At 42.2% G+C, this 24,540-nt stretch overlaps 1 protein-coding gene across 1 annotated transcript in view; it reads left to right on the forward strand.

Moving 5' to 3' along the window:
* TIAM2 (TIAM Rac1 associated GEF 2) overlaps positions 1-24,540 on the forward strand; it is a 239,620-nt gene that overhangs the window by 51,731 nt on the left and 163,349 nt on the right. The window contains exon 3 of the mRNA XM_078370329.1: positions 15,460-15,551. The gene's annotated coding sequence lies outside the window, so the exon portion shown is untranslated. The remainder of the gene's footprint in view (positions 1-15,459; positions 15,552-24,540) is intronic.

Consider the following 24,540-nt stretch of genomic DNA (forward strand, 5'->3'; position numbering starts at 1 on the left):
AGGCTGTCAGTTCCCAAAGTCGTGATGGAGTTTAGTCTTCAGAGCTGATCCCAGTGGTCTTTGAAGTAGCATTAGAACCTCTGAGGATTGTCAGTAGAGGTGGAGATGGTGCCTTGTGACCACAGCCTTGGGGAGTCAGAGGGTGGAGGGGCAGCTGGTTGAATGGTGAGCAGTGAATGGGTCTCAATGCAGTTCTGGATAAGGACAGTGGGCGCAGCTGTGGCCCTGGACCAGGGTGGCAGGGTGTGGTACAGGGCCAGAGGGCAGTGGGCTGGGAATGCAATCCTGGCTCCAGGTAACTGTCTCACGGTGGGAAGACACTAAATGTAGGAGGTGAGGGGAGGCCAGGTTGGATTAAATGTTCAAGTTGGACAAAGTAAAAAGAAAAATTATCTGCATAATAATTGATAGTACAGAATGTTTTCGAATGGTGCTAATGAGCATAGGAACATTTTTAATGTAGCCTGGGCTGTTAGAGCTCGATGATAACTAAATGGAGTTTTGGTCTTTTGTGTTCTTACTTGGGAATGAAAAAGAAAAATCCAACAACCAACTCTTTAAGGCAGCCGTCATCCTTGTGTTTTTATTTTACTTTTCTTGAGGGTTGGACTGCAGTGACTGTACTTGTTTTTCTCTCCTGAAGCCCCTGGGGAGTCCCTAGGGTTTTGAATGAGGTGAGAACAAGGTTTGACAAAAAGAATTGGTGTGTAATTACACACAAGGAGAGAATGCAGGTTGAAGATTCCTTATCTGAAATGCTTGGGACCAGAAGTGTTTCAGATTTTGAATTATTCAGATTTTTGAATGTTTGCATATACATAATGAGATGTCTTGGGGATGTTACTCAACTCTAGATGGGAAATTTATTTATGTTTCAAACATACCTTATACGCATAGCCTGAAGGTAATTTTGTATAATATTTGAAATAATTTTCTGCATGAAACAAAGTTCATTTACATTGAACAATCCATGGTTGCTTACTATCACCATTATTCCTTAATTTATATGATTACCAATAAAGGGATCATTTTCTTACATTTATTCATATGACACACTAACAATACAATGGAAAAATAATGTGTAGCGAAGCAATAGCGTAGCATCACCAGAATACCCAGATCAACTGTTAAACCACAGCAACAGCAGACATGGCAGATTTTCAGTCTCCACCTGCGATGCTGTGTTTTGACTAGAAGCGTCTGCGTTTTGACTGCGACCTGTCTCACGAGGTCACGTGCAGAATTTTCCACCTGTGGAGTCATGTCGGCGCTCAAAAAGTTCCAGCTCTTTCATAATAATTGGGTTGGGGCATGAGGCAGGGGGGATGGAGCTTCCTGGGGTGTTTTGAGAGGTGGTTGTGGGTGGAGCATTCTCTCAAGGACCTGACATTTTGGCTCAAATTATATTCCTATGTGGCATTTCAAAAATCCATAAATGTGACCGTCATCCTCTTCCCACCTTGTGCCATCTATAGTCGTTTTCTCATTGAGGTTTTAGTTATTCATCCTCATGAAATAATAGATAATAAAATATCTATGGGAAGTATGTTGCTAAATCCATGTTGAAATAATTAAAATTCAAGGTCCGAAATGCTTTCAGTAGAAGGAACTTCTGCGATTATGGCTTAGGCAAGTACAAAGAGTTTAGGCCTAGTAACTAATTTAACGCTAATTGGTATGGACTTTCTAATTTGTTTACTGAGAGAGGTGGGGATTAGTTGCTGGGGGACAACCACAAGAACAGCAAAATCCTGCAAATGTCACGTAGGTAAACCCTTGGTCACATCCCTGCTACTCAGTGTTTGAAATCTGTATCCTTTTCTTCCTTTTTTTTTGAGATGGAGTCTCGCTCTGTCGCCCAGGCTGGAGTGTGGTGGCACATGATTGTGGCTCACTGCAGCCTCCCCCTCTCAGGCTCAAGTGATTCTCCTGCCTTAGCCTCTGAGTCGCTGGGATTACACGTGTGTGCCACCATGCCTGGCTAATTTTTATATTTTTAGTAGAAGTGGGTTCTGCCATGCTGTCTAGGCTGGTCTTGGATTCCTGACCTCAGGTGATCCATCTACCTTGGCCTCGCAACGTGCTGGGATTACAGGCATGAGCCATTGTGCCTGGTTGAAATTTGTACCCCTTTCTACAAATTCTTTTTAATTTACATATATAAAGTTTATGAATACATTTGTTATAACTTATGCTAATTTATCAATAATTCCCACAGTTTATTGTACATTGGGCTGTTTATTCTATAAACCCCTAAAGCATGCCCACTACTCTTTTTATTGATAGGTATTTTTTTTTTGAAAGAACAATAACCCTATATGCTTAGCCTCAGGCTCAGCTCAGAAAAGGATCTATGACAACTTGACCATTTAGAAGGCATCCATGCTAGTCTGGGATTGGAGGAAGCCTCAATGCCCTAAATAATGTAATTGCTATTGATTTTAGAATACTGTGAAAATATTTTTAGAATATTGCTATAGATATTGAAGCACAACAATCTCTACTTCTCATTGTGCTGGCTTCTCAATTTTCCCTTTGACGTATCATTTAATTTACCCGCTTACTCAGTTCCTAGAGAAATATTTTTTATAAAAGGCTTTAGTATTTGTTAGTAACGGACATTTAGGCCTGGCCTTGGTATTACTGAGTCATCTTGTTAGTCTTGAGCTTGTTAAAAATAATTCAAAGTTTTTATTAGTGCTGCTTACTATGGAAGAAAGCCTGCATTTCATGGCAACAGAAACTAGGACAGGAGGAGAGAACTAACATTTGTTACTTAACTTTATTAACTTGTCACAGGGCACTGTGTCAGGTGATTGAATGATATTTGCTCATTTTGTTTTCACAGAAATCCTGGAGGGTGGGATAGTTGTTTTCATTTTGCATAGGGGAAATTAGTGGTAGAGAGACAAGTAAGTGACCCAAACCCTACCAAGTGGCAGATCTGGGGTCTGCCCTTCGCACGTCACTGGCCTGTTGATTCCTGCGGCTGGCATTCTTATGAATGAGTTCTTTCTACTTGGAAAACACACTCCAGGATTTAACAAGTAACAATGTAACATGTAACTCCTTTGCAAGCAATCCTTGTTCAATATTGATTAATGGGGACAGTCTAGTGCTGTGGGAGGGGCTCATTGATTGCTGACCTCTGACTTCTGCTTTCCACCTTGACTTTTTTTTTTTTTTTTTTTTTTTGAGACAGGGTCTCACTGTATCAACCAGGCTGGAGTGCAGTGGTGCAGTCAGTCACGGCTCTCCTAGGCTCAAGTGATCTTCCCACCTCAGCCTCCCAAGTACCTAGGACTGTGGGCACACACACCATGTTTGGTGACTTTTTTATTTTTTGTGGAGGTGGGGTTTTGCCATGTTGCCCAGGCTGGTTATGAACTCCTGAACTCAAGTGATGCCCGCCTAGGCCTCCAAAAGTGCTGGGAGTATAGGTGTGAACCACTGCACCCCGCCCTGAGTTAATGACTAAAGCCCAATGACAGCTTGGACTCTAGTAGCTGCCCGCATGAGGCATCCTGATCTGCTTTTCTCCTTGTACTCACGTCCCTCATGGGACCATCAGACTTGGTGCCTCCCTGTGTCTTTTGTGGTTTCAGGCTTCCTGTTTCTTTGTCTTTTCACCCATGCTGTCCTCCTTATGGGGATTGGGGCCTCCCTGGTTCCTCATGTCCAAGTCGGACACATTCTTCAAGGCCGGGACCGCCAGCAAGGCTTTCCAGCTCTGCCCTGTCGTCACCCTGCCCCTGTCTGAACCCCCACCCGGGAGAGGCGCTCCTGCACTCTGTGATCCTACAGGCTCTGGCAGGTAGTCTTTCCTGCTCCTAGCCTGCTCTCATTTCATGGGTGCAGCATCTGCCTTTCTCTCTCTGGAAGGAGAGTCCACACCCTCTCCAAATCCTTTTGAAAGTTCTGAAGTTTGTTTCATTACAGAAATCGGTATTCTCCGTTAGGTGTGTTTTATTCGCTCCTTCCTTTAAGCTAGATCCGAAATACACCTTCCTCTGGTTTGACTCGACAATCTTAGTGGTAATTGCTGCTGGAAATCCTGTTTCAGATAAATAGAATGGATTTTGTTGTGTTTTTTGTTTTTTTGTAAACCATGGATAGTTTCTTGCCCTCATTCCAGATGACCAGTTTATATTTTGTTGTTGTTGTTTGTTTCTTTTGAGACAGAGTCTTGCTCTATCTGTCCAGGATGGGGCGCAGTGGTGCAATCTCGGCTCGCTACAACCTCTGCCTCCCGGGTTCTAGTGATTCTCCTGCCTCAGCCTCCCGAGTAGCTGGGATTATAGGCACCTGCCACTATACCCAGATAATTTTTGTATTTTTAGTAGAGATGGGGTTTCACCATGTCGACCAGGCTGGTTTCAAACTCCTGACCTCAGGTGATCTGCCTGCCTCAGCCTACCAAAGCGCTAGGATTACAGGTATGAGCCACCTTGCCTGGACCCAGATGGCCAGTCTATCTTGCCTCTTTATCGAGTTTGTCAGATGTCTTTGCTATCTTTTCTCCCCTTTGGCTCTAGGTCCTTTGATAGCTGGTGCTGTGCCTGATTCCTTCTTGTGTCATTAATGCACAGTGCCTAGCACACCAGCCTTGCTAGAAATTGGGACAAATGTGACTGCATGTGAAATGAGTGACTTGTCAGCTATAGCCAGTACAGCTGGAGATTCAGACGTTCATCTTGTGAAACTTGGAGCTGACTCTTTATGGATGCTGGCATTTACTTTGTTCAAAAAATTTCTGATACAGGCCAGGCATGGTGGCTCATGCCTGTAATCCCAGCACTTTGGGAGGTGTATGGAGGTGGATCACTTGAGGTTAGGAGTTTGAGACCAGCCTGGCCAACATGGTAAAACCCCATTTCTACTAAAAAAAAAAAAAAAATGAGTTTGGCATGGTGGCGCATATCTGTAATCCCAGCTACTCAGGAGGCTGAGGCAGGAGCATTGCTTGAACCTGGGAGGCGGAGGTTGCAGTGAGCCGAGTCTGCACCATTGCACTCCAGCCTGGGTAACAGAGCAAGACTCTGTCTCAAAAAAACAAAACAAAACCAAAAAACCCAAAAAGTTTGGAATGTGGATTTGCTGCTTGGATCATTCTGATAATGGTGGAATGAAACAGAACAGCTCTGTGACCCCTGGAAACTCTCATGTGTTCCTTTCAACAGAATTAATTGATGAATCGAAATCCAAAGTAGCCTTCTGTCAAATGTTTTTCTCACTTTCCAGAGAGGCACATTATCTGTCCTGCAGCCGTCAGCTTTATCTTTGATAGCGTTGTTCCAAACCTTATCTCTGATGTCCATACCTCTGACACAGGTACCATGAGGACCTTCTCAGTGGGCCTTTATCTCCCTTGGACTGTCTGCCAGTGGGAGGAAATTAAAACATAGAGAGTGCTTAAGAGAGAATTTATTACAGAACTGCATTTTGTGGGCCAGGGGTATAACCATGGATTTTCTTTTTCTGAGATATTTGGCTTCGGACAGAAGTTTAGGTAGAGCAACATGGCATCTTCAAGTGCTCGGTCAAGGATGGTGCCTTTTAAGTTACCTGAGATTAAAGTACAGTTAGTATGTTTCTATAAAATAGCATTGGAAATAGTGCTTCCCATCCTGACCAACATCCCCAGTCTTGGGGTCAACCTGTAAGATGTCCCCAGAGGGCAGGGTGACAGTCAAAGCAGATCCTGAAATGTACCTTGCCTGGGATGAGCTCGATTATTCTCTGGTGAGGTCTGTAGCATTCACTTTCTGGGCTAAGCTCATGCCACTGAAATCATTGCTTCCTAGAGGTCCACAGAGAGGAGGCTGCTCAGGAAATCGTTCTTTGTTCAGTGGGTCATCAGCTTTTGCTTTGTCTACAGTAAGGAAAAGTGTGACAGCTTTGAAAAATCAGGGAGGTAAAATATGTTAGCTACACTTGGTGTCATTTGTGGCAGCCTTTCACGTTAGAGCCTTCTAACAGATTTCTCCAGATTCTGCTTAAGTCCGGGGATTCTGTGACCATAGAAATGACTGGCACCTCCATTTGCTCATGCATTTGTTTGTTTCTTCCTTCACTGATTCACTCATTCTCCCCTGTGTACTTACAGTCATTCAACAGTTAGTTACTTTCTAGGCATTGTGAAACGGATCATTGGTCACACTGTCATTATTGTAAATGAGTCTTCTGGAAAAAAAAGCCACAGTTTTTTTCCCCTTAAAATGCCACTTTTCAGAAATTATGTCTAGTCTTGGAATGAGGTAAAGTTATCCTTGGGAAAATGCTCCAGGCTCAGTCAACTGAGCCCTGAGACAAAGCTGGGAGTCCCTGTCCAGCCGTGGTTAACTTCTAGGAACATTCACACAGAGCCCAGGCAGGCAGAGGGTCCCTGAAAGCCACTCATTCGACAGCTTCTTGTTGAGGACTGTTTAACCCACAGTTTTATAGAGATGGCTCAGACTCCACGAAAGGTTTGAACACACTGCTGGATGCAGAAGTGCTTGGGGGATTTGTTTGGTGCTTGTCATTTCAAATGATGCATGAATGTTTCTTTTCTGTTGTCAGGTCAGTAGATCCTCATTTTTTTCCCCCCTGACTTTCCCTTACGGAGCACTTGAATCCCTCTTGTAGGGTAGCAGCTGCTTGTATTTTCATTCTTGATCAAGCCACCTTTTTCTTTTCTTTCTGTTTTGTTTTTTTTTTTTTTTTTTTTCTGAGACAGTCCCACTCTGTCACCCAGGCTGGAGTGCTGTGGTGCAATCTTGACTCACTGCAACCTCTGCCTCTCGGGTTCAAGTGATTCTCTTGCCTCAGCCTCCTGAGTAGGTGGGACTATAGGTGTGCGCCACCATGCTCAGCTAATTTTTTTGTATTTTTGGTAGAGATGGGATTTCACCATATTGGTCAGGCTAGTCTTGAACTCCTGACCTTGTGATCCGCCCACCTTAGCCTCCCAAAGTGCTGGGATTATAGGTGTGAGCCACCACGCCCTGCCCAAGTGACCTTTTTCATTAGCTGTTGAACCCAGAAGGCAGAGGATGCAGTGAGCTAAGATCGTGCCACTTACTCCAGCTCCAGCCTGGGTGACAGAGTGAGACTCTGTCTCAAAAAAAAAAATAAGAAAAGAAAAGAAAAAGGTGGCTTAATTGAGAACAAAAATACATGTAGCAGCTACCCTACAAGAGGGATTCAATCTTCTGCCTTAGCAGTTATTCAGTGGTCCCCCGTTTGATTTTATTTATTTACCTCTTTCATCCCTATGTTGCCTCAGTACTGTAAAGAAGCACTTTGCTCAATCTAAGGATGGGGTAAAGGAAAGGATAATATTGTACAAATAGGCCAGGCACAGTGGCTCGCACCTATAATCCCATGACTTTGGGAGGCTGAGGTGGGAGGATCACTTGAGACCAATAATTTGAGACCAGCCTGGGTGACATGGTGAGACCTTGTCCCTATACAAAATCAAAAAATTAGGCAGGTGTGGTGGTGCATACCTATTGTCTCAGCTACTCAGAAGTGGGAGGATTACTTAAGTCTAGGAGGGAGAGGCTGCAGTGAACCATGATCATGCCACTGCACTCCAGCCTCAGCAACAGAACAAGACCCTGTCTCTAAAAACTAACTATACAGGAATGGATGGATATCATGTCTTTTGTTAGTTCCTTTAGCTGTTAAAGTGGGTATTTTACCTGTTGTAGAGACAGAGCCTTCTTATGCTTGGAGCGTGTATTGGTGAAGCTAACTAGGTGGGAGGTTATGACAGATGGTGAGGGGTATGGAAGGGATAATCCAGGGTCCCTGTTATTTTTGACACTCCTTCCCCAAAATCGTTCTCTTTTGTTTATGAATCTTATTCCTCCTTTCTTCTCTTTCCTCATCTCTCTTTGAACAGATGCCTGGACTGGTGATCAGTATTGATTGACAGGGCTGGAAAAGAAGTAGAGATGGAGCGGGTCGGGCATGGTGGCTCATGCCTGTAATCCCTGCACTTTGCGGGGCCGAAGCAGGTGGATCACCTGAGGTCAGGAGTTCAAGACTAGCCTGGTGAACATGGAGAAACCCCGTCTCTACTAAAAATACAAAAATTAGCCAGAGGTGGTGGCGGGCACTTGTAATCCCAGCTACTCAGGAAGCTGAGGCAGGAGAATTGCTTGAACTCTGGAAGGGGAGGTTACAGTGAGCCGAGATCGTGCCAGTGCAGTCTGGGCAACAGAATGAGAGTCCATCTCAAAGAAAAAAGAAGCAGAGATGGGCGAGACCCTTATTTCACAGGAGGAAGGAAGAGGGAAGCAGGCGTTTACTGCTATGGCCGCACAGCTGGTCTCCTGGCCCCATGCAGTTTTATTTCTTATGTGCAGTGCCCCTTGTCTGCCCCTGCTGTGCACAGGACTAGCCTGCTGCTGTAAACGTGGTGCACGTTGTAAATATTGTACAAGCCTCCCCAGATACTAAATACGTGTAATTCTTGGGGCATGGACGCTGTGGTTCATCTGGAAGTGATAAGGAATTACTGTATGGCTGTTCCCAAATGAAAGTCACGCCCATTGCCCAGTGAGTTTTGTCTATCAGCTGGATGAGGATTCTCCTTTGGTCTAGAAGCCAGAATTCAGTGGCAGCTTTTGGAATACCAATGCTAAGCCAGTTTCTTTTGTCTTGGCAAGGGATGGGATAGAGTTTTCATAAGTAATATCTTCTATACTGGACAGTGTGGCCGTAGGTGACATACAAATCCAGACATATGTAGCCTTAGGGCTTCAGGGCAAATGCACCGAGAGAACCAGCCGTAAACCTTCTGGCATTTTCTGGCCCAGCCATGGAAATCCTAGGGTCACGTCAGCTGTACTATAAAGGTTGGAGCAGAATCGAGGTGAAGGGGGCATAGGGCTGCCCTGCTACCCTTCCTAAGAGGAGTGTCGGAGAACTTTCTGACCTCTTTGAAAATGTGAATAGGATCCTAGTGGAGAAAGATCCATTCTGATCTACCTGGGGCACTGCATGCAGGTAATTTTTGCGGTGTGAGTGTTCTGTTCTTGCATTTGAGTCTTACTTGAAGACAGGGGCAGGGGCCCCTTCACAGCCTCTTAGCCCCACCCCCGATCATGTTCCTCACCACGTGTTGGGGCTAATGGCTTGCTTGTGTACAGGCAGGATCATAAGCAAGCTCTGTCACCATTGCATTCCTAGCACTTAGCATAGTGCCTTGAACAGAATTTAGATATTCAACCAATACTTCTTGAATTGAAAGTAATTAACTGGACTTGGTGTGGTGGCTCAAGCCTGTAATCCCAGCACTTTGGGAGGCCGAGGCAGGTGGATCACGAGGTCAAGAGATGGAGACCATCCTGGCCAACATGGTGAAACCCCGTCTCTACTAAAAATACAAAAATTAGCTGGGCATGGTGGTATGTGCCTGTAATCCTAGCTACTCAGGAGTCTGAGGCAGGAGAATCCCTTGAACCCAGGAGGCGGAGGTTGCAGTGAGCCCAGATAGTGCCACTGCACTTCAGCCTGGGGACAGAGCAAGACTGAGTCTCAGAAAAAAAAAAAAAAGTGATTAACTCAAAAATTGTGCTAACTTTTGTGTCCTTGCATTTTGTCACTGGATACATGAACCCTTGTGGGACTCCCATGCACCCTTGCGGGACTCCCAGGAAGGACTTACTCTAAACAGAAACCAAATTGGCTGCTATGATCACCAGCCTGGGGAGAAGAGTGAACAAAATGGATAGACCTTCTCCTTCGAGCTGGTCATTTTTTTTTTTTTTTTTTGGTGTTTCACATGGGCTGCTTTATAAATAACAAGGGCCTTTTTGTAACTTGACTTACAGGACAGAGTAAATACTGTGCTCCATGTGTATAGAAGCTTGTCCTTTGGGGAGGATACATTGAAACTTGCTGTTTTCATTGTAATTGGTCATCCCTTTGTCATGAGTGGCAGCTTCTCTCCCATTCTCTGGTCTACTGGGTATCTCTACAGTTTTCCTTTGTCAAGCGCAGCATCTGATTCTATTAGTTCTTTGTGCATGAACAGTGCATTAGTGTGGATGTGAGAGGCTGGTGAAAATTGTTATTTAAGGCATACATCGTGATGTAGTCTTCCCTACTCCCTTGGAATAAGAGTCCCAGAATGGTTTGTTCATTATGTCTGAACTCTCTAAGGGCCCTGAGTGCCTGAGATAATAAGTAATCCACCTGTAAATGGAGGGCCCAGTTAGATTCTCCAAACCTGGGTCATGGGAGGGGTTAAGGGAGATGGGAGTTGCATTTCTCACTCCCAGGCCTGGAAAACATCCCACTTTCTGCATTGTTTTACTACAGACATTGAGTTGAATCTCTGAATTGATAAGCTGCCCGGCTGATAACGAGGCTAAAGTAAACCCAGCAACTTTAAAACGTTTTTTAAATTCAGGGAGATGGTGGCTACAGAGAAGATATAAATTGAGAAAAAATTTCTAGTAACAAATGCATTCATTAGGGCGTTTGTGGGAGGCGTGTTTGAAGGGCACAGGGTGAGTAGTAACTTTCTCTTTCCTTCCCCACTGTTTCTCATTGATCTGCATTGACCGTTGTGCTGAGTGCTGTGGGCTTGCACACTGGTTCACCTACCAGTGAAAGTTTTATAAACTCTGAACTTCACCCAGTTCTTGGCAGTAGGCTTCTAGATTGCTTAATTATGTAGTATTTCTTAGATGTGGCCTAAAAAAAAAAAAAAAGCAAACCTTTGTGATCTAGTTGAAGGCCCAGATTATATTCAGCCTTTCAGTAGGGCATGGGGCAGAATCCCTAGCACTGTAAAAACATAACCGCTTTTCATCACAAGGCTCAAGGGAAAAGAATGTAAGGTGTATTCATGTTCGATTAAATTACCCTGATGTCATGGTACAAGCAGGCAGCTCCAAGGCTGTGGAACGGGCTGGTTTTCATGCTGTTAAAAGCATGAGTGAAGCCTGTTGATTGATGACTCTGTCCACACATGGTACCTATGTGCTGTGAGAGATACAAGCACTCTTTGTATAAGCAAAAACATGGCATCACTTGAGTTTTATTATAGATATAGTTTACCTAGCACCACCTCGGATCTCATAGGCTCACATGCCCAAGGGACCCTGTTTGATGTTTCTGTGGTCATGAGATACTGCAGCCCAGCCCACTGCTACTTCTTCCTAAAGCAGGACCTTGACTGGCAGCGAAGCCCAGTCTCCACTGTTGAAAGAAAAGCAGCTTTCCGGATTGCAGTCCAGCTCGATGAAGGTTCATTGTTCACATGGCACTCGTGTACCTAAGGAAAGCGGAGGAGGTCACGAGGAAGGTGCTGGATCCAAGGAAGCGCATTCCTGGAACGAGTAATTTGTCACCCTGGAAACAGAACTGATGTAGCTGCTTGGAGATCTTAGTTCTTCTCTTAGTTCTTTCCCACTCTCTATGTGAGAGGTCTAGTTGATCTTTACTGGACTTCATTTTCTTCATCTGCAAAGTGAATAGGGATGGAGTCGATGTGCTGTAAACTTAAATGTTCTATAATCCTGCTTAAAATCATTTCAATCCAAAATGACCAGTAGTTGGCTAGGGGCACTGGCTCATGCCTATAATCCCAGCACCTTGGGAGGCCGAAGTGGGTGGATCACCTAAGGTCAGGAGTTCGAGACCAGCCTAGCCAACATGGCAAAACCACATCTCTATTAAGAATTAGATGAGTGTGGTGGTGGGTTCCTGTAATCCCAGTTACTTGGGAGGCTAAGGCAGGAGAATTGGTTAAACCTGGAAGGCAGAGGTTGCAGTGAGCTGAGATCGCACCACTGTACTCCAGCCTGGGCAACAGAGCAAGACTCTGTCTCAAAACAAATAAACAAAAAACTAAAAACAGAAACAACAACAACAAAAAGTCCCCACCAAAATGACCAGCAGTTAAACTGCAGCTTCCTCTTTAACTCAGGTCTTGGTGCTATGATGGAAAAGCAAGCCAAGCCACAGCTAAATCATGTTGTATTAGCAATTTGATGAATCAGTTATTTCATGAACACATTTATGAAGCACCCATGAGTAAGGAATTGTGTCAGACACCAGGGAAACAAAGTACTTCCCTTTCAAAGCAGTTCTAGTAAAGGAGAAAGATAAGTGAATTTTAGTAAAGGAGACAGATGACTGAAAAAGAAATAATTGTGAGGCAATTGCCTATATCAGAAAAAGTGCCGAGGGAACGATAACCCTGTGAATTTTGGGGTAGTGAGGTAGCTGATCAGAGGAAGAGACACTTAAGCTTGGTCTTGAAGGGTAATTAGGTATTCTCCAAGGGAGACATTCCCTGTAGGGAAAAGTATATACAATGGCATAGAAATAAAAAAATAGTCACATTCATGAATATGTGGAAAGTTCTCATGTAACAGATGCTTGAGATCCAACGTTAGTCTCATTGGAAATGTTAAAATATGGCAGATCTTATATTTTATAGTTTTCAGTTAGCAAATAATCATTTATGAGGCCATCAGTAAAATATGACAATTTTTGGTTTTTAAAGATTGTCAGTGTGATGTATTTAGACACAGTCCATTGAAGCTTGATTCGGTTTTCTATTCTTATCATTTAAAAATATTTTTTCAACTGGGTGCAGTGGCTCATACCTGTTGCTCCAGCACTTTGGGAGGCTGAGGCGGGTGGATCACTTCAGATCAGGAGTTCGAGACTAGCCTGGCCAACATGGTGAAACCCCGACTCTACTAGAAATACAAAACTTAGCCGAGCATGGTGGTGGGCACCTGTAATCCCAGCTACTTGGGAAGCTGAGGCAGGAGAATCGCTTGAACCCAGGAGGCGGAGGTTGCAGTTAGCAGAGATCATGCCATTACACTCCAGCCTGCGTGATAGAGCAAGACTCTGTCTCAAAAAATAAAATAATAAAATAAAATAAATTTTGTGTCCATACTGGGTTAATGACAAAGTGAGTTAAAAATTTAAAAATCAATATGGAATTTATTCTATGAGGCAAGCATTCCTCACCAGATATAACACATTTCTGAAAATAATTCGCTGAACTAATTATGTCACGTTGGGCAAATCACACTACCTGTTTGAGTTTTACATTCTCATCTATAGAATGAGGGAAATGGGTGGGTTTTAAAAGGTCCACCCCAATCCTGATATCCTATAATCCAATAAATAAAAATTGTTCTTTTTACTATTCCCAGTTATATAGGTGTATTTCTATAGCATGAGTCATTGTGATAGTCAAACCTTTCTCAATAATGACTATTTACTGTGAAAGTCTAGTTGAGGTTTATTGCCACTTTGAGTATGTCACGTGTTTCAACCAATTTATTATTTTATGTGCATTATTTCATTAAATAGTTAGAATAACCCTGTAGGGCAGATCATATTTTCGTTTTATAGTTTAAGAAATCAGAGGCTCAGGCAATCTAAATAACTTGGCTGAGCTCACTCAGCTGGTCATGGAGTGACTGGGGTTTGAACTCCAATCTCAGTCCCCTTGCTCTTTAGGGGGACAAGCAGGCTTGTCCAGCCCATGGCCTGTGGGCCACCTGTGGCCCAGGATGGCATTGAATGCAGCTCAACACAAATTCGTAACATTTTTTTAAACATTATTAGACTTTTTTTTGCAACTTTTTTTAAGCTCATAAGCTATCATTAGTGTTAATATATTTCAGGTGGCACCCAGGACAATTTTTCTTCCAGTGTGACTCAGGGAAGCCTAAAGATTGGACCCCCCTGCCCTAAAGTCTGCATTCTTTATCAAGGACTGCATTCTGGGTTAATGGCACATGGTTATTGCTGTAATATCATGTCTTGCGGACATCACAGAGGTAATATCATGCCTTCTAAAAAGATAAGTCTCAGGCCGGGTGCGGTGGCTCAAGCCTGTAATCCCAGCACTTTGGGAGGCCGAGGCGGGTGGATCACGAGGTCAACAGATCAAGACCATCCTGGTCAACATGGTGAAACCCCGTCTCTACTAAAAATTACAAAAAATTAGCTGGGCATGGTGGCGCGTGCCTGTAATCCCAGCTACTCAGGAGGCTGAGGCAGGAGAATTGCCTGAACCCAGGGGGCGGAGGTTGTGGTGAGCCGAGATTGCGCCATTGCACTCCAGCCTGGGTAACAAGAGCGAAACTCCGTCTCAAAAAAAAAAAAAGATAAGTCTCACTCCGAGAGCAGTTGTTTCACATTTTAAACAGTGAAAAAAGGTACTTTCTAAAGTGTTGACTAGTGGACCATGAATTTTAATGTATCACCAGGCAGCATATCAGATACAGGAAGAAAGTATTATTATTCTCCATAATAGGAGAGGACCTAGAAACCACCTATTTTTTTTTATTGAGACGGAGTCCTGCTCTGTTGTCTAGGCTGGGGTGCAGTGGCGCTATCTCAGCTCACTGCAACCTCCGCTTCCTGGGTTCAAGCAATTCTCCGGCCTCAGCCTCCGAAGTAGCAGGAACTACAGGCATGAACCACCACACTCAGCTAATTTTTATATTTTTAGGAGAGATAGGGTTTCACCACATTGGCCAGGGTGGTCTTGAACTCCCGACCTCAAGTGATCCATCCACCTTGCCTCTCAAAGTGTTGGGATTACAGATGTGAGCCAACGTGACTGGCCTCACCTGTTTAATACATTATGAAATTCTAATCCTTTGGCACTACTCACTTGGGTTCTGCTCCAGAATCTATCCTAATGGCTCAAGACATGCTGGTTCTTAGCTGGTCCCTCTGCCTGGGGGATCATTTCCCTAAGTTCAAATACCCTTCAGATTTCAGGCTAGTTGTCATTTCAGAGAGCCTATTCCTAATCTTCCAATTTAATTTAGCCACTCTATGTCATTGCCCGATTGACTCTGCATTGCCTATGTCACTCTAGGATATTTTTCTTATTTATTTATCGAACTGCTTCTATTTGAATGAAGCTCAGTGAGAGCAGAGATTTTCTTTTATTCACTGCTTTATTTCTAGCATCTGGAATAGTGGCTTGGTCACAGTAGGCTTGCTCTGTCTATCAGTCTGTCAATTCATCTGTCTATCCGTCAGTCCATCCCTCCATCCATCCATCCGTCCATCTGTCTCTCCATCCGTCAGTCCGTCCATCCATGCATCCATCTCTCCATCCATTTGTCCATCTGTCCATTCATCCATCTATCCATCTCCATCTGTCTAGTTATCTGTATCTATATCTCTCTCCCCTCCCTCCATCCATTCTGTCTTCAAATGGTTCAGTCATATGAAATAATTATGAAATAAAGCAGTAAGTCTACAGTAAATCTGCTTCTCCAGTTAGGATGTGGGAAGACCTTATTTTCTTTATAGTTAATCACTTAATTCTTGATTTCTCTTTCAGATTCTCTCTTCTTGTATCACGTCAAAGATACAAAAGAATGCTGAGAAACAGCTTTAATTTTAAAATTCTAATTTTGAAAAATTATTTCTCATAGCCTCTGTGTTTTTGTTTTATTTTGCCAGGGTTTTGTGTATGAATGACAAGGATACCTTCAGCCAGCTCATTCTGGATGAAAGAACGATTACACTAAGTCTCCTCCACCCTTCCTCTGTGGGTAAGTTTGAGGCACTTACATATCTCAAATGCTTTAAAAGTATATGTCAGTCTGTATTTCTTTGCTTAATCACCACGTTCTCATGTAGTTCTGTTAATTGCACTTTGTATGAGAATTTGAGTGGGAAAAGCCAGTTCCCCCAGTGCTGATAACTGAGGTTCCTGCAAGCAGCGGGGCTCGAGATCTCAGTAGATTATTACAAAAGCACTTTAACTGGAAATGCTGGATGATCCAGTCAGTGTGGAAAACGGGTATGCCAGGCCTCTGTGGGACCTGAGGTGGAGAAGATGTGGTCTTTTCCTTTTTTACTTTTTGAGACAGAGTCTCGATCTGTTGCCCAGGCTAGAGTGCTGTGGTGCTGTCTTCGCTCACTGCAGCCTCCGCCTTCTGGGTTCAAGTGGTTCTCCTGCCTCAGCCTCCTGAATAGCTGGGATTACAGGTGCCTGCTAACATGCCCGGCTAATTTTTATATTTTTAGTAGAAACAGGGTTTCACCATGTTGGCCAGGCTGGTTTCAAACTCCTGACCTTGTGGTCTGCCTGACTTGGCATCCCAAAGTGCTGAAATTACAGGCATGAACCACTGCATTTCTGTCCTTTTATGTGACAAATACTGATAGAGCACACACTTTCACTCCAAACAAAAAGGACTTCCTGCTTGAGAACACATAGAGCATATAATTTCACACACACACACACACACACACACACACACACACACATCTTATTGCACCTTAGGTTCTGGGGCACATGGACATAACATGCAGGATTGTTGCATAGTTACATACATGGCAATGTGGTTTGCTGCCTCCATTCCCTTGTAGAGCATATAATTTCTAACTGGAGTTGCAGGATCAGGTAAGCTCAGGGGATATGGATTTTAGGAAGCCACTGAGGAAAGATCAGATTCCAACTGTGACCTGAAAGCTGTTTCATTCCAACTGAGGTGTTTTACTAATTGGGTGTGTTGGTGTCGCAGGTGAAGTACTAGAGCGGGAAGGCTGAACAGTTCCCAGCGGTGTTTGAAATGGTAACAGGTAGTTCCCTGGACTGTTTGCCGTGTTTGGAGTTCACGTGTGCTTAGCTGAAGCACACTCAGATAAACATAACCTTCCCGGGCATAATCTGCTGTTTTTCTTAGATTACCCCAGCTTTCCTTGGCTGACTGCTTCATGCTTTTTGATCTCAGCTCAAGGTATTCCCTCTGAAGGACCCCTGACCACCCAATCTAAAGGACACCCAGTCACTGCTACCACGCCACACTATCTTAGTTCCCTGCAGAGTGCTTGTCCATCACTGATCATTTTCTCCTTTGCATATTTACATATCGACTTGTTGTCTTTCTCTGCCTTCTTTGGAGCAGAAGCTCCATAAAGGCTGGAACCTTGTCTGCCGGGTTCCCCTCACCTGTGTCCAGAGCCCACAGCAGGTATGTTTTGTCTGAATGTATGAGTTGAACAGTTATATGAGGCTCATTGTATAAATTGCTCAGTGTCACATGGTGAGATATTTATTCACAGTGGAGGATATTTAAAATATTTAATTTGTCTTCTTTTTTTTTTTGAGATAGAGTCTTGCTCTGTCACCAGGCTGGAATGCAGTGGCATGATCTCAGCTCGCTGCAATCTCTGCCTCCTGAGTTCAAGTGATTCCCCTGCCTTAGCCTCCTGAGTAGCTAGGACTACAGAGATGCACCACCACGCCTGGCTAATTTTTTGTATTTTAGTACAGACGGGGTTTCACCATGTTGGCCAGGATGGTCTCGATCTCGACTTCGTGTTCTGCCTGCCTCGGGCTCCCAAGGTGCTGGGATTACAGGCGTGAGCCACCTCACCCTACCCCTGTTTAAACATTTTTTGAAATGTGAATTCCTCCCCTACATTATGATCAAGTTTAACATTATATTACATGTAGACAGGAGGTTGTCTAATATCTCTGGGTTTGTTTATAGATATAATACATATTAAAGGTAGAAATTTTGAACCTAATGGGTAAGCTTTATTGTGTTGACCTTTTTTTTTTTTAAATCATCTACATTGGAATGTCCAAAAGTAGTATCTAATTAGACTTGGAGAGGTGTTTAGGCTTTAACGATGTTCAAAACTGCTACTGAAACACACTATTTGGAAGCGTAAGGTCTAGAGTTATTTGGAGTCAGACTGCCTGAGTTCTTTGAATCTGGTCTTCGGCATTTTCTGGCAAGTGATCTGGGGTACGTTATTACTGTTATTTTTTTGAGACAGGGTCTCACTCTGTTGCCCAGGCTGGAGTGAAATGACATGACAAGGTTGGCTCACTGCAACCGTGACTGCCCAGGATCAAGCAATCCTCCCACCTCAGCCTCCTGAGTAGCTGGGACCACAGGCACCCACTACCGTGCCTGGCTAATTTTTTTTATTATTTGTAGAGATGAGGTCTTGCTATGTTGCCCAGGCTGGTCTTGAACTCCTGGACTCAAGTGATCTGCCCACCTCAGCCTCCAAAGTGCTAGGATTACAGCCTGAGCCACTGTGCCGGCTGGGTAGGTTATTTAACCTCTCGATGCTTCACTTTCCTCTTATGTAAAATGAGGGCAATAAAATTTTGCTTGTAGAATTATGATGATTATGTGAATATATGGGTTATATAAATTTCTGTTGTTTTATTTGGTATATACTCAGATTTTTATATATTCAATATACCAATTAGGTTTAAAAATAATATATTTGGGTCCCGGTCATTAGATGGAGACACAATTTGAAATTTGTTTTTGTATAACGTTTGTTTTGTTTACATGGAGAATTTGTTTTGAATTGAAAACAACAGTCCATTCATGAAATCAACAGAAAGAAATAGACTTGCTTATATTAAGTTATACTTTTAATGAGTTATAATGACAATAAAACTGTTTGCAAACATGCTATTTTCTGTGTCTATAACAATATAGTTGTCTTTTTGGTATCAAACAGACCTGGTTTGAGTTTTCCAGCTGTGCTTGTTTTGTAGCCTTCCATAAATTGCTAAGCTTTGCTTGGCCTCAGTTTCCTCGTTTGTAAAATAATGATAATAGTACAGTTCAGAGAGGACTGCTGTGAGAATTCAATAAGAAAACATATGTCACCCTCCTGGCATGGTGCCTCCCTGACAGTGTAGGTGCTTAATAGACCTTAGTGTCTTTCTTTCCCTTTCTCCAGACCGTACATGTAAGATACACATCGATGGCCAGAGGGAGGTGACCACCGTGGGGAAGGTGTGGAAATGGCATCCTTTACGTAATGACGAAGGGAGCACGTTTAGCTTAGCAAGTGGTAAGCTTAGCAGGGAACCCAATTCCGACCTTGAAGTGTCTGAGCAGATGCCATGTGTAAGGGAAGCAGGGATGCTGCGTCTCATCTGTTTCTGTAGGAAGCTCTAGGACCTACATGTATCAGTAGTGAAAGGCCACTTTGAGTTTCATGTGAGGAAGACTTTCCTGTGGAGTAGTGGAAAGATGAGATGGTGCCTCTCTTTGCAATAATGAGCGTCCCAGGGCCGGATATGGTTTCTGAAGGCTGGTTGGCTGCAGATCAAGAGGTCTGTAGAGAGGACTCCTCCATGCACCAGGAAGGCAAGTGACATGGCCTCTGCAGTCCTTTCCAGCGTCTCTATGTCAGTGATCCCCTTTCCAAATTCATGCCTGATTATCTGCTTGCCTTGGCCAAGTTGGTTGTGTGCCCCCAGACACCTAGTGTTTAGCCTTCTGAAGTCAGGAAGTTGGGACTGCTTATTGTTTTGATTAAAAATGTTTTCTTAGGATTGAAATTTTTCTGTTTGCATTTTGTCATTTGCAGCAGAGGCTGCAAACTGGCAGGTTTTGGGCTGGTTCTGAGCTGTGGATAACCTTTGTTTGGTCTAGAAAATGTATCCCCAATCACAGTGTTAACTAAATTTAAATTGATTGCCTGCATTTAAAAACTAAGAATTTTACCAAAAAAGCCACACTTTTAGTGGAGTTTCTTCAAAACGTGGGTTTATCTGGCAACATCGGGCTCTGCCTTCTCAGCTGGCAGTGGATAGCTGAAGCTGTGTAGATGGCAGCCTTTTGGTTGGGTCATTCGTCCGCTGGTTTGCCACAGCCCCCACCACTCCACACAGTCTTCCCAACACCAAATGTCAGTTGTCATTTTTCACTTACTTGCTTTCTTTTAGTAGAAGTAGTAGGAGAAAACTGAAAAAATTATTTTATCAACGTCCATAGTCGTGGAAAAACTAAAGATATTTTCATGGTTTCAAACTTCAGAAAAATAGAAAAGGGTATATTTAGTATGTGTGCCGACGTATACTTGTACCAGCCTAACTTTTAAATGTGTTTTCTGTGTCTTAAGACTTCATGACTCAGTCAGGCCTGCTTCACTCACACATTTGCTTTTTTTGAGACAGGGTCTTACTCTGTTACCCAGGCCGGGGTGCAGTGGCACGATCTCAGCTCACTGCAGCATCAACCGCCTGGGCTCAAGTGATCTGCCTGCCTCAGCCTCCTGAGTAGCTGGGACTACAGGCATGCCATACGATTAGCATATATATGTTTTAAACATTGTTAAAGCATATATATATACACATATACATATATGTATAAATATATATAACATATATACATATACATATTATATATGTATACATATATAACATATACATATACATATATATGACATATATGTTTTGAACATTGTTAAAGCATAATATGCATATATATGTTATATATGTATATGTGTGTATATACATATATACTTGTTATATATACCATATATACATGTAAAAAATACACATGCACACACACACACTAAATATATAACATGTATATATGTATCTATTTAACATATGTCTATATGTATATATTTAACATGTATACACATATATAAACATGTCTATATATGTTAAAGCATGTATATACACATATGTATGCACACACATGTAAACTATATTTAGTGCATGTGTGTGTGCGTGTATTTTTTTTTTTTTGTAGAGATGAGGTTTCACAATGTTGCCCAGGTTGGTCTTAAATTCCTGAGCTCAAGTGATCCACCTGCCTCAGCCTCCCAAAGTGCTGGGATTACAGGCGTGAGCCACCGTGCCTGACTTCACTCGTATGTTTAAATAGCTCTGAAGGTATTTGAGTGTGACCCCTAATCTGGACGTTAAATTTTCCCTCACTCTTTAGACGTGACTCATTTCCTTCCTCTTCTTCAGTTCTCTGTAGGCATAGAGAGGTTGCCTGGCAGCAGATCTCCTTTGCCTTTCCTAATGTCCACTGTGGCCTCCTGGCTTGGTGAAATGGGAACAATGTGTAATTTGCACACATCTTTGGCCTATGGAACTAAGTTCCATTGTGCCTTTTCCAGTGGACCCCCAGTCCGCCCTAGATTTCATGGCCCCACGCAGATAGAGCCTGCAACCTCATTGACTCTGAGTGGATATAACTGAGAGAGTGGGCTTAATGTCTACTAAGGCACAGATTGAAGTCTCGGGACTCTGTTCTTTGTGCATCTTGATGTTTAGGTACGAAGAGAATTTGGCTTTGTTTTGCTTTACAGAGTGCTTCTGGCTTCATTGTGAAGATAGACCAGAAGGGAGGAAAGAGCTTGGCTGGAGAGAGCAGGGAAGATCCATGGTAATTGACTTCAGATTTTTTAGGGTGGTTGGTGGAAGAGAGGCCTAGGATGTGTGTTGATAATGATAGAAAGACGAATGAGTGGAATTTTTCGAATAACTGATTTAAAGTTGCTGGAAGGAGCTCTCATCTATCAACTTGTTATTTACCGATGGAATGTGCCCCCTAACAGATCTGTGAACTTCCCATCACTCAATGTATTTAGGTAAATGAAAGTGGCCCCATCTGTCAGGATGTCGTAGGAGGTTCTCAAATTAGAAGGAAGGTTGGACTAGATAGATCACCTCTCTTGTCTCTTTGGAACTCAGATTCAATTATTCTCTGAATTAAACTTACTAGGCATCTTCTAGCTTGAACAATTTTACATCAGCCCATAAAGAGAAAATATTATGAGTTGACTGAGAGGCTGAATATAGCATTATAACTTTAACTACAGTTAGATCTGGGCAGATTACTTTCACTTTCCTCAATGTTCCAATATAATTTTGTTCCTTCAAAAATGTTGTGAACAGATGTACCCAGTGGCTAGTATTTATAAGCTGGAATTTTACAAGCCTATTTCCCTAAAGGATTTTTTTTCTACCAAAAACTTTATTTCACCTTAGCTGAAACTCATTTTATAGGTTTCTTTTTGGGTAGCATAATTTTTAATACAGATGTTATTTACATAAAAGTATTACCTGTTACTCATTGTGAAGCATTCTATTTAATTTCAAAAGTTAGGATTTTGTACATATTGTCATTTGTTAAGGTGTATTTAATTTGGATATAATATGACCTATAGAAAAAAGTCACTTTAAAGAAAAACTTTCCAAAAATGATTTTTATATTAATGCATAATAGATGTACATAGTTTAGGGCTATGCATGGTAATTCAACACATTCATATAATTTGTAAAGATCAAATCAGCGTAATTGGGATACCTATCACCTTGAATATTTGTATTTTATGTTAGAAACATGAGAACTATTCTTTTGTAGCTAGTTTGGAATTTATAATAGATTATTGTAAACTAGAGTCACCCTACTGATCTACCTAACACTAGGTTTTATTTCTTCTATCAAACATTTGAACCCATTAATTAATCTGTCTTCATCCTTTCCTTCCTACCCTTCCCAGCCTCTGGCAACCACCAATCTACTCTCTCCTTTCATTAGATTAACTTTTTTTTTAAGTCTCCCACATATAAATGAGAACATGTGATATTTGTCTTTCTGTGCTTGGCTTATTTCACTTAACATAATGGCCTCCAGTTTCAGCCACGTTGCTGCAAATGACATGATTTCATTCTTTTTATGAGGGAATAACAATCTATTATGTATATATACCGCACCTTCTTTATCCGTTCATCTCTTGATGGGTACTTAGGTTGATATATTTTGGCTGTTGTGAGTAGTGCTGTAATAAACATGGGAGTGCAAATACCTCTTTGATATTATTGGTTTTCCTTCTTTTGGATCTGCACCCACCAGTGGGATTGCTGGGTCATATGGTAGTTCTATTTTTAGTTTTTTGGGGAACCTCCAAACTGTTCTCCATAGTGGTTGTACTGATTCACATTCCTACCAAGAGTGTACAAGGATTTCCCTTTCTCCACATCCTCTCCAGCATCTGTTGTTGTGTATCATTTTTATAAATGCCATTTTAGCTGGGGTGAGATGATATCTCATTGTAGTTTTGGTTTGTATTTCTCTGATGATTAGTGATGTTAAACATTTTTTCATATACCTGTTGGCCATTTGTCTGTCTTCCTTTGAGAAATATCAGTTCAGCTTTTTGGCCACTTTTAATTGAATTATTTGTTTTTTGCTATTAAGTTGTTTCAGCTCTTTATGTATCATGGTTATTAATCCTTTGTCAGATGGGTAGTTTGCTGATATTTTCTCCCATTTTGTGGGTTGTCTGTTTAGTTTGTTGATTGTTCCCTTTTTTTGTGCAGAGCTTTTTGTTCTTATTTTTTTGAAACAGAGTCTTCTGTCACTGTGACTGGAGTGGATTGGCTGGAGTGCGTTGGTGTGATCACAGCTCACTGCAGCCTCCAACTCCTGGGCTCAAGCCGTCCTCCCACCTCAGTCTCCTGAGTAGCTGGGAACACAGGCATGCACCATCATAGCTGGCTACTTTTTCAATTTTTTGTAGAGATGAAGTCCAACTCTGTTGCTCAGGCTGGTCTCACACACATGGCCTCAAGTAATCCTCCTTCCTTGACCTCTGAAAGTGCTGGGATTACAGCCGTGAGCCACCGTGCCTAGCTTGTAGAAGATTTTTACCTTGATGTAATTCCATGTGTCAATTTTTGCTTTGATGCCTGTGTTTTTGTGGTCGTACACAGAAAGTCATCACCCAGACTGATGCCCTGGAGCATTTCCCAAATGTTTTCTTCTGGCTGTTTCATATTTTCAGGTCTTAGATTTAAGTCTTTAATTCATTTTGACTTGATTTATATGTATAGTGAGAGATGGAGTCTAATTTTATTCTTCTGCCTGTTGTTAACAGTTTTCCCAGCACCATTTATTGAAGAGACTGTCCTTTCCCTGTTACATGTTCTTGGTGCCTTTGTCAAAGATAAGTTGGCTATAAACGTGTGGATTTATATCTGGATTCTCTGTTCTGTTCTGGTGTATTTTTTTTTTTTTTCTTTCTTAAGTCACTGCCATGCTCATTTGGTTCTTATAGCTTTGCAGTAAAATTTGAAGTCAGGTAGTTTGATGCCTCTAACTTTGTTCTTTTTGATGTATACCTTTGGCTATCTGGGGTCTTTTGTGGTTTTACATAAGTGGTTTTACATTGTGGTTTAGAATGTTTTTTTTCTATTTTTGTGAAGAATGTCATTGGTATTTTGATAGGGATTGCATTGAATCTGTAAATTGCTTTGGGCAGCAGTGCCATTTTAACAATATTAATTCTTCCAATCCATGAGCATGAAATATCTTTCCATTGTGTAATGTGTCCTCTTTGGTTTATTTTATCAGTGTGTTACAGTTTTTATTGCACGGATCTTTTACTTCTTTGGCTAAATTGCTTCCTAGGTATTTTACATTCGTTGCAATGGTTTTAAATGGGATTGCCTACTTGATTTCATTTTCATATTGTTCGCTGTTGGTGTATATAAATGCTACTGATTTTGTAGGTTGATTTTGTATCCTGCAATTTTGCTGAATTCATTTATCAGTTCTAACAGTTTTTGGTGGAGTCTGGGTTTTTCTAAATATAAAACCATGTCATGTGTGAACAAAGGCTAATTTGAACAAAAGGGTAATTTGACTTCTTCCTTTACAATTTGGTTGCCTTTTATTTCTTTCTCTTGCCCAATTGCCCTAGCCAGGATTTCCAGTACTATGTTGAATACAAGAGATAAAGGAA

Source organism: Callithrix jacchus, chromosome 4, assembly GCF_049354715.1.
Source record: "Callithrix jacchus isolate 240 chromosome 4, calJac240_pri, whole genome shotgun sequence".
NCBI lineage: Eukaryota > Metazoa > Chordata > Mammalia > Primates > Cebidae > Callithrix > Callithrix jacchus.